This window comes from Leptinotarsa decemlineata, unplaced genomic scaffold, assembly GCF_025532065.1.
Source record: "Leptinotarsa decemlineata unplaced genomic scaffold, Ldec_3_MD MMD2_tig00001393_RagTag_RagTag, whole genome shotgun sequence".
Taxonomy (NCBI): domain Eukaryota; kingdom Metazoa; phylum Arthropoda; class Insecta; order Coleoptera; family Chrysomelidae; genus Leptinotarsa; species Leptinotarsa decemlineata.
Genome location: NW_027412562.1, coordinates 1,103,845 through 1,125,683, shown reverse-complemented (window position 1 = coordinate 1,125,683; position 21,839 = coordinate 1,103,845).

Genomic DNA, 21,839 nt, shown 5'->3' with positions numbered 1-21,839 from the left:
CTACTCAAACTATTTGGAAATATGGTCAGATCCTGAAAATATGCACAAACCGAAACACAAGTTGTATGCCTTCCAAAAACAGAACGCATTTTATTTTCTGTCTGAGTATCTGCAAGTATGAGCACATTCCAATGGTGAGCCTTTATTTTATCCTGTATGCATTTAATATGAACTGTGGGTGTCCAATTTTATTTTTTGAAGTTTTCTCGAAATCATTTTTTGTGTCCCGTCCCGGCCCGGTCCGTCCCGTCCCGTTCCGTCCCGTCCCGTCCCGTCCCGTCCCGTCCCGTCCCGTCCCGTCCCGTCCCGTCCCGTCCCGTCCCGTCCCGTCCCGTCCCGTCCCGTCCCGTCCCGTCCCGTCCCGTCCCGTCCCGTCCCGTCCCGTCCCGTCCCGTCCCGTCCCGTCCCGTCCCGTCCCGTCCCGTCCCGTCCCGTCCCGTCCCGTCCCGTCCCGCCCCGTCCCGTCCCGTTCCGTCCCGTCCCGTCCCGCCCCGTCCCGTCCCATCGTTCCGTCCCGTCCCGTCCCGTTCCATCCTGTCCCGCTCCGTCTCGTCCCGTCCCTTCTCATCCCATCCCTTTTTATTCTGGTATGAGGTTTTCACAGAAGTTCGAGAAGATATGAGGCCCAAGACTCCACAGGTTTTTCTCACCATTCTCTGTGGTGACAACGTAGCGTTGTCCATCAGTAGTTTTTGCCATATGGTTGTATGGTCAATGGGAAGTATTATCTTGAAGTTATGCACAGCTTGCGAGAAACAATACGAAAAAAATGTCTGGAATATCAGAAAAATTATTGATGACTTCCGCATAAAGAAGATGCGCCTGCTCACTCTTCAATGCTTGCATTACTTGTTTGTAATTTCGTTGGCTGAAAACAACACCATAATCATGCCTCAGGCACCGTATTTACCAGATTTGCCCCCCTGTGACTTTTTTCTGTTTCCAAGATTGGAGAAACCCATGAAGAGACAGCGTTTCGCGACGACCCAGGAGATGAAAACCGAATCTCTGAAAGAGATCAAAGACATAAGAAAAAGTACATATCAGAGGATTGGAAAAAACGCTAGCACAAATATTTCATATCTAAGAAGGACTACTTCAAAGCGGATAATATGAAAATTGATGAATTAATGAATACTTTCTGGGGATAATGAAAATTCACCTTATTTTTTGAACAGACATCGTACATTGAGGTTGAACATTTTTGATAGACCACCCTGAACAACGACATTAGCGACATTGGTCCTCAACAAACGCCAGAATACATGAAGTAAACCCAATGGTCATTGTCGACTACTTAATTGAATGACATGACCTGTAATTGACCTCTAACGCATCTGATCCATCTTTGGATGACACTGCGGATGGCAGGTGTCCAACATGATCTAAAACCACGTGAGTTCAATCACCAACTCTGAAACTGGTTACTCATCGATATATAATTTTCCAGCTGAACTAACGTTCTTGTCATGAAAGTTTATTCGATGGGTGAGACACCTGAAGGATAGTAACTGTACTAATTTCTGCTTGATTCAGAATAATTTCCTAGAATGCATTTCAAAGTTCTTTTTGTTCCACAATCTACTACATGCTTTTTCTCAAGGACGAAACACAAGCACTACTGAAAAATCTTAAGGCACTCTAAGAGCGATGCCTGTGCGGAAGTACACCTATAGCTTTCCGAAGTCACGAGTGAAATGAAGTGAATTTTATTGCAAATGAAAAAAAAGTAACTCTCCTGTATCTACTCATTTAAAATATTTTAAAGCAATCAGATGGGTGGGATTTCGACAATTCAGGAAGATACAATATAATCATAATAATAATAATGAAAATAAACGCCATTTTATTGTTATTAAAGAATAATACATAATTGGTTCTTACACAGACTATTGGCGAAGTCTAGCTCAAAACTATTCCACCTAACCAACAGAGGGACATAGCCCAAAAGGAAAAAAAGAAAATATAAATATATACTAACGAAATTGACTGACAAATTTGGAATGAATAGAAAACCATGAATATCATGATGAATTGAAATGAAGTGTCAGCTAGAAATGAAGTTATTAATATGTCTGATCGCATAAATATGCTTACTGCTTACCAAGTAACTGACGCTTTAATTTATATTTGAACAGGTTTTGGAAGGATCTTCTATGAACTGAATAATAATGCTCTTAAAGTGTGAAGAACGTATTCATTCAATTTCAAATATTCAGTCGTTAATTTTCAAAAAAAACCTGAATTACGTAAATCCAATGTATAAAATGTCGTTATCTGATATAAACATGAGAAAAATGATTTTTTCTTTGTAATATTTTTATCAAAAATATATTTTTATCAAAAATAAAATTTTTCTGATTCTGCAAATGAGAGAGCATTTCCCTCCACTATCTGAATCAAAGTTAGGGTGATTCATGTTATTTCATAAAAATCTCTGACAAACATGTATCACCACTAGAGTACAACAAAAAATATTTGAAAACTTCATTAAGAACCTCTCCAGAGCGAGTGAGTCTGAAATCTAAAGTGTTTAAAACGTCCGCTCTTTCAATATGATTTATTGATGTAGAATGAATCGCTTCTTTGCCTTTGACTCTGGCTTTGTGCCTGGGTCGTAGAAGAGGTCTATTCAAATCTGAATTAATGGATTATTTCAGTGCGGCACTTTATTTTATATCCTCTGTTTATGAGAGGAAGCACAATCTGACGGGGCTGAACTTTCACTGCCGGAACCTTCAATGATTATTGGCATTTGGATTGTTTGAAAAGTTTTGTGATGAATGATGATAATGATGGTATTGATAAAATATATCAGGAACAAAAATGAATCGAAAGTACACGTTGTTTCAATCAGTTTTGATCATTTCTTTGAATAAATGTAATTGATAGTTTTCTGTTGTGGAAATTCTGTTACTGAGTTTCAGAAAATATTTTTATTCCACCGATGGGTGTAACAATCGATCTGTATTATGAACGTCCGTATTATAAACTTCTTCGGAGAATCGTAAAGAAAGTATTATGGTAAATTTATTGCTATTGTGACATTCCAGTTTCTCACTTCCCATTTTATATTGTTTGCAAGACAATCTGAACACCAAAAAACAACTTTTCGCAAATTTTTAATTGTATATTGCGACGACATACCAATTATTTAAATACTCTATTTTCAAAGATCTGGGATTCCTTTGAGCAATCTACAGTTTGCTGACATCTATTGTTTATTTTGATTATTTTTATTTTTATTACGGTTATGTACTCAAATAGACGTCAACTAGTAATCTTCTTCATTTGTTCACTAATAGAGTTGCTTTTTCATGTGACTAAGATACTGCAGATACTGCAGATACTGCTTCTGTTCTTCCATCACGGCCTGAAGAGATGAAAAAAAGATTTCACAGCGTAATGACTAATATGATGTTGACGTTCGAAATGTTCTCCAAGGAGCGATAAGAATAGGAGGTAAAGAAGAGAAGGAGAAAAAAAAAGACAGGAAAGAGAGAGAAAGCATTATTTGTAATCTAGTCATGCCTTCACTGGGCATCAAATATATATTGTTTGAATTCCAAACGAAATGCTGTAAGCGATAATCCTTAAAAATGTTTACCTCCCCTGACAAAAACTGTTTTTGCGTGTAAAACAGCTCAAGAGATGAATATGCATACTTTTTATTTATTTGTAACATGTTCTCTGAAACGAATAGACTGTTGTCAGTCCCAAATAATTATACGAAGATTTGAAGATTTCCGTATCACCTATTTTCAAGACGGCTTGATCAATGAATGAGTGTGACAGATTTCCTTCGCCAAATATTATGCCAAATAACATCAGAGCATGATTTTTTGATAATTTTTGTAAAGAATCGAGATCTGTGTTAATACAATTTATGGCTATTGCCAGATCCAAAATTCAATGAAGAATATATCTGAGTATCATAGCGTAAAAATTGAAATTTCATCATTTCAAAACGTTTATAAAATTAGAATTCTATATTGTGAATAATAGAGGGCCAATAATGCTACCCTGAGATACTCCACAAGGCAACTTCATGAAAGCGGATTTTCATGATAGATTTTATTGCGTAAATACATAATAATAATAATAATAATAATAATACAAGGCTCATACAAGCTAATAAGCCTGATGTAGTCCTTCTTGACCACCAGACCAAAACGATATTTGTCGTGGATGTTTCAGCTCCTGGCGAAACGAATGAAAACGAATGAAATATCGAGATTTTCTCTTCGAACTCCGCAGACTCTATCCAGATCACTCTGTCAAGATGGTTTATCTGATTATTGGAGTCCTTACTGGAATGATGTCTTCTCTACTCTCAAATCTTAAAATCATACCGGCTTGCCGCACTAAGGCAGAAATCTTAGCCGCACAAATGCAGAAGGCTGTCATTCTTGGCTCACTGCGCTTGCTTAGGGCACATGATTCTCGGACACAATGATCACTTACTCCACGGTGTGGGGAGTGGTCATTGGTTGATAATGCTGGCGCGCCCTCCCGAATGTATCGGGGCTTCGGGGGATAGGGTCTGACCAGCGCACACTACAGGAAAAAATAATAATAATAATAATGATGATCTTTATTTGAAATCGGAAAATTTCAATTTACATACATTTCGAATATTTTTGTTACAAATTTGTAACATATTAGAATTATTCAAAAAATATATGACATGCATTAGATGAATACATTCTAAAGTTGATCAATAAGATAGGCATGATAATATCTCAAGGAAGAAAATTGTAGCAAAAGGTAACAAACACATAATAACGTATTATCATATTTGTATATTGAAAACAATTTGCTTCAGTTCGTTTTTTAACATCTTCAGAGATGGGCTATTTTTAATTACATTTGGTAATTTGTTGAATCGATAAAACCCTTGAAAAACACAGAATTGATAGTGTTTTTGTTTTTTGTTCTGTTTATATATAAATTATCATTATTTCGAGTGAAATGGTGGTGAATATCATGATGGAAAACAAAGTACTGTTCGTTCATCAATGCTGACGTAAATACATTTTGAGTGTTTTTGGCTGTATTTAAATTTGGTGGTGATTATCATTGATTTTGTTTTCAATACATTCAGCTTCAGTTCATTCATTTTCAAGTAATTGTTGACACTTCATATATTATTATTAATTTTTCATTTAGCAATTTCGAGATTCACATAGCTACATGCCAATAGAGTATCATCAGCGAAAAAGTTTATAAATTCACAATCAACAACAATGGCATATCAGTTGAATATAGTATGAATAGAAGGGGACCCAAAACACTACTCTGGGGAACTCCAACATCATTGTCAATTTCACAAGAGAATATGTCTTCCACTCTTACCCTTTGTTTTCTGTTGGTCAAATAATTAAATAACCAATTGTACACTGTACCCCTATTTCATATACATGCAATTTAGCTAGTAGTATAGACCTATCAATGGTCTCGAATGCTCATTCGAGGTCGAGGAACACGGCCACAACAAACTTATTATTATCCAGTTCAGTTTCAAATTTACTTAGAGATAGTTGCACTGATGACTCATACGAGTGCTTTTGGCGCAATCCCGATTGGTTGTTGATTAAAATGTATTTTTTTCCACATAATCAATCAGTTGATTATAAATAGCTGCTTCTAGTACTTTCTCAATCGGAGGTAAAGTGTTGATTGAGCTGAATTCTTTAGCTTTAATAGTATGAGGAATTTTGGGTATCGGAACAATAGTACTAGTTTTCAAAGTTCAACGAAGCCATTAGAGAGCAAGCTGGATTGCTGAATCTGAAGTAATGTAACATTGATGAAAGAATATCGTGATCTGTTGATTCGAATGCCTTCGAATAGTTAACTAGATTTAGTATGCTCATTAATTTTTATCAGTTGGTCCTAAGATATCATCCAAAACATCTACAAGGCTGTTGCGCAACTATACCCTTTTCTGAATCCCGATTGTTTTTGTGGTAGGACAAAAAGCTACAAATTTGTGTTTCCATAAGAGGACAGCAGAGTTGAATGATTGTTATATTTATGTAATCATTGCCAAATGCAAGAGATTTTGTATTTGATATTGTGTCACGTACAGCTTCGTCAGAAACTTGAGTTGAAACAAAATCGCTTTCAATTCCATTTTGTTTATTGTACTGCCATTTTTGGTGGACTCAGTAAAGTATTCATTCAAGTTTTCTGCATTGTTCAAAAAGTCTGAGATTTTTTGTGCAGATTGAGATATCTACTTCCAGTAATATCATATGGGATGGGACAGGTTGTAGCATTGCAACTTCAAACCGATACCAAATCTATGTGTGACATAATCTAGGCTCGTGACGTCACGGGCCTAGAAAATCAGATTTTTAATAATTCAATCACGGGAAAACAACGCTATTTAGAGAGCTGAAAGAAAGTACACTATTTTTCAATTTGAAATAAACACCAAATGAACTGTAAACCAAAAATCATGAAACAAGCCCATTCGTTCAGACCAGTCTCAACTCTCTAACTGTGGGTCAATGGGGTGATACCTACCAGAAAATAACTACTCCCCTAGCTAATACCACGAAGGCCATTGAATTATGTATGACAGGTGTTACTGCAGGATTTTTCACTTGAGTTATTCCTACGTATGCTCTGGGAGATACAACTGCACTGACCAAACAGCCCAAAACCGGTCTGTAGGTGTGTACAAACAATTGAAAATTCATTGCGGCAGTTGTATCGCCAACAACATATGCAGAAATAACTTCAGTGAAGATCATGTACTGATACTTGTCAGATATAATCCAACTCCCTTCGTGGTATTAACCAGGGGAGTAGTTGTTTTCTGATAAGTGTGAGTCCATTAATAACGATGAGAACTGGAAGCATATGATTTATATAAGAAACTAACATTTAAATTAGGCGAAAACGAGCAATGGGATGATTTTCAAAGAAATATGTTCAGGATGATTGAAGGAAAATTTATTGGGAAGATGCATTCATTAAATAATAAATTGAAAAAACTGAGTTCAAAAAAGCATAAGCGTATGGCTTCGAGAACCATCAACATTGTAGAAAATCACTCTTTTCATTCTTTTGATAAAGAGGAACTAGCCTTATTGAATAGAGGTTTGAAATACGGCATCAGATCTCCCCAAAAGGATTTGGAAGAAGCAGTCGTACGTATCGAAAGCTCTATTCAGCAACTACCGGAAAATTCAAAAGGATTTGTTCGCGGAGCATGTAAACAACAAATTTCCAAAAATATGAGCAGAGAGTTACACATTTCATCGAGAAAAGAGCAGAAAATTATCAAAAGATTGAAAGAAATGGACTGTTTTTAGTTTTATTTAAAAGCGGACAAAGGTAACAAAGTGGTGATTTTTGATAAAGAAGATTATTTTGAGAGAGTCGACAGCTTAATTGAAAATGGTCCATATCAGAAATTACCACGAAATCCATTATCCAAGATGACCGCTAACGTAAAAGCCACATTGAAGAAATGCAAGACACTGATCACACCGATTTTAAACAGAAGGCTACAACTTTCAAATCCCACAGTACCAAAGATATATTGTTTACCAAAAATACACAAACCTGGAAAATCGATGTGACCAATAGTCTCAGCAATTGATTCGCCTTCGTATAATATTGCTAAATGGTTGACAAAAGAATTTGAATTCATAGAGAAAATAAAAGATATTAAATTAGGAGAAGGCGAATTATTGATACCGTTCGATGTGAGTTCCTTATTTCCAAGCGTCCCAATATCACAAGCTCTAGAGTGTTTTGGGGGATCTTCTGAAATCGAACAACTTAGTAAATTAAGCTGTTGAAGAATACATTCAACTTAAGAAGCTTTGCATGGATCAAAATTATTTTCAATATAATGGCTCATATTATGAACAGCGTGAAGGAACGGCTATGGGTAACCTATTGTCTCCATTTATAGCGAACCTATTTATGGGTAGGTTTGAGACGGAAGCTGGGAAAGATGTCAATTACTTACCTAGGGCCTGGATCAGGTATGTTGATGACATATTCGCTGTAGTCGATACAAGGATAACCAGAATCGAGAATGTCCTTTCAGCACTAAACAACAGGTGTAAGAGTATACAATTCACATATGAAGTAGAAAAAGAACGAAAGTTGCCGTTTTTAGATGTATTGGTCATTAAGAACGAACAGAACGAAATAGAATTTGACATTTACAGGAAAGACACGGGCACTTTCAGATACATTCCCAATGATTCGAATCATTGTCCACAACACGAAATGGCGGCACTGCAATTTCTGGTACATAGGTTAATAACTTTTCCTTTGAAGAAAGATAGGTAAGACAATGAAAAAAGAGTGATTCGGTATGTAGCTGAAGCAAACGGTTTCAACCCAGATATAGTTGACAAGATAATTAGAAAATGCAAGTTTAGGGAAGCACTTCGTGAATCTTCGACTTTTCAAAAAGATGAGAGTAATAACAAGTTTATAGTAATCTCATATGAACCCCAATACACGAGAAGGCTTCAACAGATATTCGATGAAGTAAATATGAAAGTTGCATATAAAACTTCTTATAAATTGCAACAGCTTCTTGGTAATCCAAAAGATAGACTAGAAAACACAGAAAGGTCGGGTATTTACGAAATCAGTTGTCAAGATTGCAACAGCATATACATCGGCCAGAGCCGACGAGCGATTAAAACCCGCTTCAAGGAGCATTGTGCACACATGGAATACGGAAGGATAGAAAAATCCAGTGTCGCCCAACATGCTCTCTCTAGACAAGGACCACAGAATTGGTGAAAACAATCTGAAACTGATTAAGCATGTGCATGACACCAGGCTACTCGATGCATGTGAGAGTCTAGAAATAGCAAAATGTAAAAACAGCATGAATGGCGATAAGGGAACCATCCCGCTTAGCCCGCTTTTTAATCTTCTGTTAGGAAGAGAATAATTACTAAGAACTTGCAGGTAGTTAATTACTGAGAAATTCCATATTGGACTTCAGGTATACAACCTCAGGTAACAAATTTTACTATATAAGGACTAACCAAACTAGAATAGGTATCAATTTTCTTCTCCTGAGGATGCTAACTTTGTTTGCGAAACGCGCGTCGAGTGCAAAAATATCAGTTTGGTGTTAGGGCAATTGATCTCGAAAAAAGTTATTCAGTGAGTCCATTAACCTATAGTATAGGGAGTTAAGACTGGCCTAAACTTATTATTCCTTCGGATGATTTGAAATCAACACTTGAATATTCTTGTCGGTACCTGGAGGTTTGTTGTTTGGAAAAGCAACCCTCTTTCAATTCCTGTATATTATGCATGCATGAAGATAGAGAAGTGGAAAGCCAAAAAACTCATTTCTTCAAAATCAGTTTTTCCTAAAAATATACTCCTTCCAAATTAATCAGAGATAACTCATCAAAATACACCACAAATTCTGCAAACTCTCTCTGCACCGAAAATACCGACACGTTCATCAATCCTACTCAGCTTTCAATTCAACCACGATGAGCAGACAGGTAGACGTATAATTCAAAGGAATAAATTTCGCAATAAATAACAATCATACTAAATTTCCCGGAATTAATTGCAGCTAGGCGAAAAACAATGCAATAAGCAGTATAATTTTCCACACGGCGTTCCCGATATCAGAAATTGCAAAATCAAATTGAGGAAGGCATCACCTTATTGTCTGTGCAAATTAAATTTGCCAGTGACTGGCAGCCGAATGGATTCTCGCCTTTATATCGGGTCTCGTGTCGTTTTCCGTACAAGAGTTCCCGAATAATTTAGCAGCCATATCTACCCAGGAGGTGGACTGAAAGTGAATGATACCAGCGTTCTTATATTAATGGAAGCGGGAAGGCTGAAATTAATGGCTATATTATCGCGTGTTATTTCAGTGGCAATCAACAATTCCCAAGTCTCTTCAGATTATACAAGTGTTCTGGGGTAGCTGGGCACATGTAGGGTTTACTCGACTCACTACTACAACCCGCGAGGATATATCGTTGCTCATATCCAACCAAATTCTACGAAATGAACTTGGCACCTCAACGAAGCCAATTTCAGTAGCACCCAGACAAAAGATTCTCGTGTCGTGTCTTGTCTGAATCAACAATTTACTTTATTTTTCATGCGTGGCTCGCAAAGAGCGATTTGATTTTTATTCATGTTGGAGTTAGGAGTTAGTATGTGTGCTGTCTTTGGTTGTCATGTGTTTACTTTGTTCTTCCGTAGTTCCATTGCGGTGGTCAGTTTTTACATAGGTTCAGGATGTTGTACGGTTCCAGTTCTTTCCAGGATATAGCTTACGCTGGGTGACTCCCAGTGGGTACTCCTGCAGGATGTCTTAGATCTGCTCCTACGGATCTTCCATTGCTCCCAGAAGTCTGGCTGGGAGAAATAGGAGCTTCCTCCTAGGTATCCTTCTGGGTCTTCCACGGGGAGGACTCTGGCCAGAGTTTCTCTCAGGCCGACTAACCAGATGAGAGTCCTCGTGAAGCTGACCACCAAGTAGGTTACCGAGTCAGGGAGTATGGGTTTTTTACCTAAATGTCTGAGGTTCAAGTTGTCAGGGATTGATTCAGGTCGGGTGGTGGTATGAGGATGTCTGAAAAGCATGGAATGGGTTTTGATAGGATTCATTTTGATGCGCCACTTATTGCATCACTGCTCGAAGTTGTCGACCATAGTTTGTGCTTGTATTTGTAAGCTATGGGTGTTGGAAGCGGAGGAGTAAAGGACAGTGTCGTCATCATAGTGGAGGATTTTTTGGGTCGTGGGGACATCCTGTGTGTAGATCAGAAATGAGGAAGGAGCAAGGACTGAGCTCTTGGGATTTGAGTGTAGAGGGTAAGGATAGGGCAACGTCGACTTTAACGTGGATTTGTCGGTTGGATAGGTAGGAAGCTACTAGTCGAAAGAAATAGTGCAGAAGACGGATTTGGATACGGTTCCAGATCAGGCTCGCGTGCCAGACCTTGTTTGTCAAATCTGACAAATTAGTTGTCGTTCATTCAGTCTGTGTTGACAATTCACCATAGACGGATATAGCATTCAACAACACGTGCAAATAATGAAATTGTTCTATTAGAATGTGTGTGCTGTTTGAGCAACGTACTGCGCGCTTCGCCCATTTCACGATTACCAAAATCGTCTACTAGTTCAGTAGAAGATCGACCAACACCCGTACGTAAGATCTGCCGAGAAAATCGGCGGTGTCTGTGAGAGTGTACAGGGAATTCGTGGCAGTCATTTTTGCGTACAGCCGTACGAAAATCACGTGCCCACGAACTGTAAGTAAACGATTATAGATAACGACGTGTGTTCTCTGAACAGGCTCTGGAGCAGTTGGCAACTGACTCTAATTTTCATCTTCAGCGATGAGATCCATTTCATGAATGGGTATGAGAATAAACGAAATTGACGAATTTGCAACGATACCAATCCACATGAGATCCAAGAGCGTCCAATGCATGTCTAAAATGTCACTGTTTGGTGGGGATTTCGCACTGCCGGTGTCATCGGTGCATATTTATTTAAGAACAACGTTGGTCAGGCCATTACTGTCAACGGCGAGCAATATAAAGCTTGTCGCCCACTTGTCCGACACAACACAGCACGGCGCTGTCCGTCGCCTGATGACGACATGTAGTAGCATCGCCCACTTGTCTAGCTACAACCAGCATACTGAAGGTGCTGTTTGTTCGATTTCAAGGGAATTTCAGTTGACATCAAGCGGTGACAAAAACATGTCTATCAGTAGCAATTCTGACGAAGAAGTAGTCATTATAGTGGCCACATTATTGAATGTATAATAGGGGAGCCCGAGCGGGGATTTCGGGATTAATTAAAGCGCGGCAGATTAATATACAGGGGGATACCTTGTACCCGGTTAAGTACCTTCACCAAATATGATCCATATATATATAAGGCCGCTTGATCAGATCAGATCAAATTGATCATCAGAAATTCTCGAGCGCGTCAGATTAAGGTAGGGTGAGTTGATTACCTGCTAAAAAGTGTATATTCCAGTAATCTGACAATTTGAGAGTGACGTAAAGAAAGGGGAGGGCAGCAAAGTTGTAAAAAAATAACGTCATCTCGACATTCTCGAGCGTAGCTGATTTTTTTTATTTTGAAAGAAATAATTCAAGGATAACGAAAAATATATAATCTGACGATTTCCGCAAGCCGAAATAACAAAAATCCGTCGATAAAGTTCAATGCGTGCAGCTGTGTGGTACCCATATTTCCCTCTCCAAATTTCTATTCCAGTATCCTCAATTCCCTTTTTCTCTATCTATTACTCTCTCACTCCGTCCCCACTCTGCATTCTGTTGCCATGACGCCATCACAGCTGATCACAGAGACCCGTTCGTGATGAAGATGATGAATAATCAATCAATCAATTGATGGATGTAGCCGTTACTGGTAGGAAATCATAATGAATAAAAGAGAAATTGAACTTTCTATATTTTTTAGCACTTTTATTTGTGACTAACGTTACTGCAGTTTCGTCCTATAAGGATATTTTCAAACTTATACAATATATAAGTAACCTTATATAACCTTTGTAATATGGAACCGTGGGAATGCAGAACTAGATACTTTCCTGAAGTACATCAACAACGTAAGTTCTTTCATCACTTTCACAATGGCGAAGGAAGTCCACAACGAATTGCCTTTCTTAGACGTATTGGTGAAGAGGACCGACACTAACTGGGAAACATCTGTATATCGAAAACTCATTCACAAAGGAGAGATCTGAACCAGACCGTACTTTCGAGGTCTGTAATACAAAGGAAGGTCTCGAAAAAGAAATAGGCATCATCACCTTCAACGGAATGGTTACTCCAGAGTGATGGTAGAACAGGCTTCAGCTAGAAGACAGCAAGAGCTCCACAAGGAAGAGGAGCCGCCACAGCCAGTACTTGTACTTCCCTACATCAGAGGATTATCGGAAAGGATAGGAAGGATTGGGTCCAAGTATAACATCAGGACTTGTTTCAGATCTGAGAACACTATCTGTAGCAGCCTCATAAAAACCAGGCCACCAAACGCGGACTGCTATTCCAAAAATTGCATTTACCGTATACCCTGCGATTGCGGAGAATCATACATCGGTGAAACTAAGAGGCCATTGAAAGTTCGCATTGCTGAGTACAAGAAACGCACACAGCGAGGAGAAACCAGCAAATCCGGAATAGCAGAGCATGTTTGGACTCATCAACATAATATCAAGTGGGTTCAAGCTGAAATCATCCACAAAGAGGAACACTGGTTTAGGAGGAAATTCAAGGAAGCCGTGTATATGTTGTCCAACAACGCATTTAGTCAAGCTGGAGTAGAGATACGTAACATATGGAAACCTCTTATCAAGCGAAAAACGACCATCTCCCGCTAAAACCAATAAAGCGGAAAGTGGAAAGAGGGGATAGGTGAAAGGAAGCACCCGAATGACCTATAAATAGTCAGATCTCTGAGGAATAAGTGCAGTTATCACCCGAAGACGATTGTAAATACTAACAATCGAAACGTCGTGACGTAACTTGGTCTGGAATCTTCTGATTTTCATCTTTATTTTTCATTTTTGTTAATAATATTTTTTAATTTTCATTTTTTAATGATATTTCAATTTTTTATTTTCTGGTTGTAGCTTGTATGTTATTTCCTTGTGATTTCAGTTTTTTGTTTTGATAAAATTGTTTTTTTTTTGGTTATTTTTTTTATTTTTTTCAGGGATTTCAAATCAATTTATATTATGTTAGACAATGGAAGTCCGAACTGATGAAATAAAAAATCTTACTCGAGATATTTATTCACTGAACAAAATATTTGTGAGTGTTACAAATATTAGAAATGTATTTGAATCAGGATGTTTCTACTCTCAAAAAAATGTATACTGGAAAATATACTAAAATAACAACTCTGTGAATTCATCAGCACTGATTAAAAAATAATAAATATGTCATTCCATTGAAAAACAAAAAATGTATTACATCAAGAAGTGCGAGATATAGGTTTCTCACTTCAAAAAATAAACCCAAAAATGAAGTATTTTAAATGAGTGGTATGATGGGTTCTTCAAAATGAATTTCACTTACTTAAACTTCGTTCACCAGAAGAGATTTCCTGATATTTGTCCAACAATGCATCAGCCAGTGTTTCAATATTGATACCTGGAACAAAATGTACAATAACGTATCACTATTTGAAAGTGGCACAATTAAATTCGATTCAATATCAAATAGAAATTTTTTTCATATGTTCCTCATGAACATTTACAACTTTTTATAACTTGGAGAGAAACTTGAATTCCCTTGTTGAAAAGTACTCAGTACGTTTTCAGTTTCTTGGCGCACCTGCCTGTACCAGGTACCACTCCGTTTCGTTTTGGCTATCTTGAAAGAGGGTATCTAATAAAAATCATTAAAACAAATGATACAAGAGAATGTCTCGTTCACTTACTCTTCTCTACTGAAGATACACAACTGAAATCACTCTAGTTCAAACGTGTACTTAGTCAAACCAACAAATCCCACACACCAACTCTCCTCAGGCCTAAAATGAGGTGTAGTAGGTTAATCACCATGACTAACTTTTCTTAAAGACTGAATATGCAACTCTACTATTTGGAGATGCAAAAGCATACTATTCCAGGATATGTCGCTTTGTAATTGAATAATTTCAAATACAAAAATTACAAAAAGACAAATAGGATGAGAATACACCGATTTATTGATGCAATTGGTTCATTTATTGGCTCATTCGAATTTTTTTGTCGTTTCCTACAGTTGCAGTTGAAGCAATTCATCAGAATCTTCGCGTTGAGTTCAAAAACTGGTTAACGCTGGTTGACTGGTTATATACAAAACGTTAGAATCTTCAAATATTTTTGTTTTCAATAATATTGAATTATTTGAATACGTTTTCATAAGATAATTCGAAATTCCAGTAATACATTGTATAGAATATTTCAAAGTATACCGTGGGGATATATTCTGAGAATATACTATATGGTATATTCAATCGATTCATAGTCAATCAATCGATGGCATATTCACGGGAGAGTAATCCATTTATAGACATTTTATGCATATTCTTTCGTGAATAATCCTGCCATATCAATTCAAGCATATTTTGTGAATATTCTAAAGGCATGTATATATTCAAAGAATATTCTATGAATATTTGGAATATATACGTTCGTTTCATGACATAGAGGGAATATTCCATGAATATCTGGTGCTGTGCGGGTTCTATCACAGCCGACTTATCCTTATTGAATCTTAGTGGGTGATTATCCTCATCACCTTCTCCTCAAAATTCTCATCACCTTTCCGTTGAAACCCTCATTCTCTTTTCCAGACACCCTTGACTTTGTTCCAATTTCTGCAGTGACTGCACTTTCTCTGTCTTTCGAGGGACCATAAAATTCCCGACTAAGAGCCACTATGAGACTTCATGGAGCATCACTCCATCATATGGTAATTGTGGATGTACAACCACTGAGAAATCCTCATTTACGTAATATGAGAAAAAGAACGATCGCAATTCGTCTTCGCTCGGGATTTGCACTCACGTAACGGGCGACTTACATTCCTCTGTATTATTCATGCTGTAATAAAGTCATATTTCTAGTTACTTTCAACGGGTTTCTTATTATCTCAGAATGTGCTTTTTGTCATGTAAATTTTTGGGGAATGCGCCTTCCGCGTGAGCTTTATTCGTGACACTAGACTGGGGCGGCCCTGCAAATTCTCGAATGTTTTATAGTCCCTGAGCTTCATTAAAAAGCCATCATTCAATGTACACTGATGTTCCGCAGGAAATGATTTGCTTTCTCTTGTGTATTTTGAATGTAAATGTGCATGTTTGAAGTTACGCGAAGAAAGGAAAATTGGCGAGGGTTTAAGATTTTGAGACGGCCGAATTATGATGTTCAATTAAAATAATAATTATGAATTCACGTGAAATCATAGAGAAATCATCCCCTACCTTTTGCGTATTTGCAACCACTTGAATAGATTTTGTTGTATATCTGAGTAGTGAACGAATTTTGTCACAGGCGTACATAAGGGAAATTGGTATGGATAATATAAATGACGAATGATATCATGAAACACTTTTCATAAATCGATTCAACTGAGGGGTATATTCTAAGTGAAAAATAGTTTTTGGGAAAAATGTTAAGGCTTTCTACTTTTCCATCTTTGAACAAAAATATGTGGGAATTCTCCAAAAAAAAGAAGGAAACAATCAGCTTTAAAATGAACTTTCCACAAAGATGTGCAGATCATGCAAAAAGTAACTTTCGAACACAAAACTCTTTGTAGGTGCCACTGGGTCCTGAGATTCTTAGTCCAGTCGCTTCCTTGGCTAAACGGTTGCCAATGCGATTACCTTTATTCCTGTCGTGCCCTTCAACCCACCTCAGGGTACTGTTATTATCAACCGAGGATTTGGCTAAATCTTGGTGGCACTCTAGTACTAGCCCTGAGGCAACACGTTGTATGTTCAAAGATAATAGGGCTTGTCTGCTGTCAGTGCGGATTGTTATGTTTTTGCCAGAAATTTCTTTCCTGGTTATTTCTTTCGTGGCTATTGAGATACCAGCCAGTTCTGTTTGGACCACGCTGGTATTTTTTTTCATTCCCCACTAAATCCTTAGGCTTAGTGATCTGAAGTACACTCCACATCTTGATCCTTCATTGGTTTTTGAGCCGTCTGTATATATGCGATGCATTTGTAGCATCTGCCTCTGTGTTCTGTTTTATTTGTATTTTGTAGGGTTTATTGAACACAAAACTGGGTTCAATTGCATCCGTTGTTGCCTGCAGCAGATGTTGCGCAGTAAGCGGTTCTCGCCATAGGCTCAGCCTCAATTGATCCATTCCTACTTCGAGGTTTACACCAGTCGTGCGCAATTGTAACATGGCCATTAACGCAGCCTCCTTAACGTACAGGTCCAGAGGGGTCAGACCCGTAATTAATACCATTGCAGCGATTGGTGTTGTTCTCATGGCTCCTGTGATGTTTAAACAAGCCAGTCTCTGTATATGATATAATTTCTGGATGGCTGTTGCTTGTAGAACTTTTGGTCCCCATGCAATGGCTTCATACCTTAACATAGGTCTCATTATTGCAGAGTAGATCCAGGTGACCACACGGGATGAAAGACCCCATGCGCGTCCCACTGTCCTCCGAAATTGTTCATAAGCCACATATGCTCTTTTTGCTCTACTTTCTATGTGAGAGTTTCATGTTAGCTTCCTATCGATAGTATCAAGTAGGTGCTTTTATTGAACTTGTATGATTCTCCACTATAACAAGTGTATGGTCAGGCTGTGGCAAAAAAAAACATTCCAAGCAGGTACATACTTTTAAAAACAGGTATGCCCTATTCCAAAGTTTGTTATAAACCTCGGCGTATTGAAATTGTATTAAAGTTGATGAAATGCATTACTGGAGTTTTTTCCTACACCAAATCGTTATTTTCAACACCTCGACACGTGTTTCGATAACCAAGTGATCATTTTCAAAGAGGAAGATTAAAACAGTTTCAATCTTCCTCCTATATATAGATACTGCATATTTGTTCACACATCATTAGGAACATTATATACATTATATTTAATGAAAGATATTTGCTGCAGACCTAGTATTACTCACTCATTCTCTGATGCTTACATTGTCAACTGTTTAATCTCTTTACTTCATGTATCAAGAACTAGATTCTTTTAAGGGTAGAATTTAAGCAATAGACAAGTAATTACTTGAAAACCTACGAGTACTTCGAACTTTCGGTTTTCAGATAGTTTAACAGCAAACTATGCTGTATAGTTTAACAGCATAATATGTTACCTATTTAATATTGTATATTTGTGAATAAACTGATTATTATTATCATTATCATCATCGGATTGATGAGGATTTTTTAGATTAATGATGGTGTTTTAGATGAGCTGAGTACGAATTTTTGTACCTTAGGATGTTTTAATTGACCGGATAATCACAGACGAAATAATAAAGTTAAAGTGATGCACTGTTTTCCCAACACCAAACCGTTATTTTAACACCTCGGCACGTGTTTCGATCACAAGTGATCATCTTCAAGAGAAAGATCAAACTCCGTGAAGATGATCACTTGGTGATCGAAACACGTATCGAGGTGTTAAAATAACGGTTTGGTGTTGAGAAAAAACTCCAGTAATATTCATCAAAGTAAAACTCAAACATCATTAGAATAAAATAATCCGAATACGATTTCAGAAAATGACCAACAACTTGCGTGTTGAATTTTATGCCTTTTTCTATCATTTCATGAGATATTCCATATATTCTTCATTTTTAATAACATATGTTTTTGTTTGATACTTTGTTCCGAATTCTATCAATATTTTGTTTCCGTACTATTAGTATAATTTGTTATTTCAAGATTAATTTCATTTATTTTATAGTCGTTATCAATTCCTCTCTGAAAGTTTCGAGAATGTTTCTGTTTTTAATCCAAATCAAACCAAATGACTCAGTTGAACTTTTTCTACTCTCAACTTTTGAATCGATTATTATCTCTACAGCATCTTCAATAATCCAAAACCCATCAATCAACAGAAAACATTGTTAACAATTTCCAATCACAATCCAAATTGTTATTGAATCGTTCCGTGTCCGTTCCGCTTTTCATCTGTAGCTTCGGTGAATATGGTAATAATTGTTTCATGAAATATATTAGTTTGTCTACTGAATACTTTTTTATAGAACACCCTGCATATGCATTAAGACGTTTGGGAAATATTCATGAATTAATTAGATCTTCTTTCCTTCACAAATATAAAGTAACATGATACTCAAAGGCCACATTTCCATTACAATTTTTTAGGTGCTATGCATTGTGTAAGAAACTTTTTATCAGTATCACCGGCGAGACGACTTTCTTTTATTAAAAACACAGTGACAAATCCCTTGAAGGATATTTTGCGGGTTCTTCTTTGTTGGACTTAATGATGAAAGCTTTCTTTGCTATACCGGCTGAAAAATATAAAGTTTTCATGAAAAATAAGAAAGTGGAATCCTCACTGGAAGATACGATGAAAATAATTGAGTAATCTTAATTTTACCACAACCATTTACTGTTCTACAGTGCAAAATCAACAGGAATGTTCAAACCTCGGAGATGGATTACTTGGAATAGAATATATTTTTGCTCATTTCCACATGGATATAATATAGTAATTCACGTAACAATTCCACAAAAAAAGGTTTTTTCCAATTTGATTCAAATGCTTGTTATATTTGTACGCCTTTTGTTGAAGTCAGGACAAGAAAGTAAAATTACCGTTTCACATTGATTGTTTTCATCTGATAATTTTTAAATGGTCTTGGCAATTTTTATTCTGTTTAAGGGTGAAATGTCTATAAATCCTTCAGCGACACTAGTAGACTTCCAGCCACCGTGTCTCTTCAAATTAGTGATGTTTCCACCATTATCATTGGCCTGAATGAATTGAAATTTTTTTGATTTACAGCCAGTCTCCAAGGATGCCCACTCTTCTTTCTTATATTAGGAACTGGAGAAATTTCGGATATGCGGTTGTTAACCTCGTTAACAGGCAGATGGGGCGATGACAAACCGGTTGTTCGCCTCAGTCTAGTTCGAGAAAAGATACTCTGAAGGAATTCGATTTTCAATTATCAGAAATCATCGACTTTATGTTGACGATAGCCACTGACGAGTGGCTAAACAGCACGAAACCGGTCTGCAAGTGTGTTCCAATAATTGAGAATCTATTGCGGCAGATGTGTCGCCAATAGTATATGCAGGAATAACTTCAGTGGAAAATCCTGCACTGTCAGTGCCCTTCGTGGTGAGAGACAGGAGAGTAGTTGTTTTCTGATAGGCGTCAGTCTATTAACCTACAGTGTAGATAATTCTAGATTGGCCTGAATGAATTGTTCTCTCAGATGATTTGATTATCACAAAATAATGTCGCTGAAGTTAGACGGATGCTATGGCCTGTGAAATTTCTTAATTCACGAATAATCTGTTATGTGGAGTATGTGATGACCTTGAAGATTGTAATGGTTCAATTTTCTGAATCAGTGAAATGATAATTTCCAGAGTTCCATCATATAATTTAATCGTCAAAAATTTTCACATACAACTGATCATTAAACGAGCATATTCAAGACGACAGTCAAAAATTTATAATTGTCATTTCGTTTCCTGAATGATCAAAATAATTGGTCTGTTTTACATTCTTGAAATGATGTCTTCAATAAGTACTTAAAATTACCTGTTCATTATTTTGAACTGATTATCCTCATCTCCAAATATTTGTATATTTTCTGAATGAAACATTGTCGTCCCCATTAGAAAAACAAATTTCAATTGAACAAAAAATTAATATTATTTCAATCAAAAAAAATTTTCCTCAATATGAGACACACTTATGATTTTTGATAATTTACCAAGCATATCAATCATGGTGGAAATGTATTCAATATATGATATATTATATCAAACGATATCAAGATGATCATATTCACATCATTTATGAATCATTTCTGTGATCATCTCATTAGGAACGTTATTATTTGGAATTATTTTGGTTTGATTTAGTAATGAGTGCTATAAATAAATCAATCACAAAAATGGAAAAGGTTGTGAGTGGAAAAACAAAGCCGCAGAGTTTATCTCTGTTATTTTGGATTTTTTCTGTCGAAACGAAAACGGTGTTCACATTTCATAAAGAAGGAATATTTTGTCTTCTTCAGGGCATGAAATGTTATTCTATGTTTATAAAGAGACAATCAATCGAAGTAAAACCTACTCATTTCAAATGAACGATGAATACCTCACGCAATAAAGTTATTAAAACGTCAATAGTAATATTAACAGCTTAATTCAAGTCATCGATATCGAAACCGTTCCAACCACATTGTCGTTAATACCCAACCCGTTTCGTTTAATGATGTCGCTTTGTCTTTTATATCTACATCAAGTCAAATCAATTGGATAAACCGCGAATACATTGGTCAAATTTGTTACCAGGGGTAATCTAGATTGGCGTTATTTATGGGTGATTTTTCTACCGCCTGTGCTGTAGAAATTTAGGGGAACGGAAACATCGACTAAGGATGCAGATTCGCTTGGTTCTCCGTCTAACACAAATGTACTTATCATTGGATGAGTAGTCGATTGATTTTTTGCAAAGATAGTAATCATTACTATGGATATGATGAAGTCAAGAAAAATGAGAATAATCGAATTAATAATGCTGCTAGTTGAAGAATATGTCTTAAATTCAGGTTTTGACCTTGACAGGTTTCAAAGCCTGTTGAATACCAGCACCAGTTCCTATGTCAAGAAGTATATTCGAGTTTACATTCACTCATTCACTCATTATTAAGTACTTCCAATTCTTGAAAGTTTCAACAAGGTATTCATTGGTTTCTTAATACCCTCCATATTACCAGGGTAGTCCTAGAGGTACCCGGCCTGAACGAGAGATGACACAGTAGTTGGTTGGAAAATATCATGGTATTAGAAAGTATACAATCCATTAAGCATATTTACAAGTTTGAAGACGCTGCGTTGTTTAGTATTTGTTTGGTAGTCATCAATAGAAAACGTTTTCGGCGAATTTGTGAAAATGCAGGAAATTGGTCATCTGTGGTTAGTTTGGGTTAGGTCAGGTCCAAAGTGAGTGGATCTATTCCACTCTCCACTGTAACCCGCAAGGGTTTATCGTGGCTCACACCTATTCACATTCGACCAAATAAACCTAGCTTGTTAACGAAGCCGATAGGTTTGTATGGTGATTGGTCTTTCAGGCCAGATG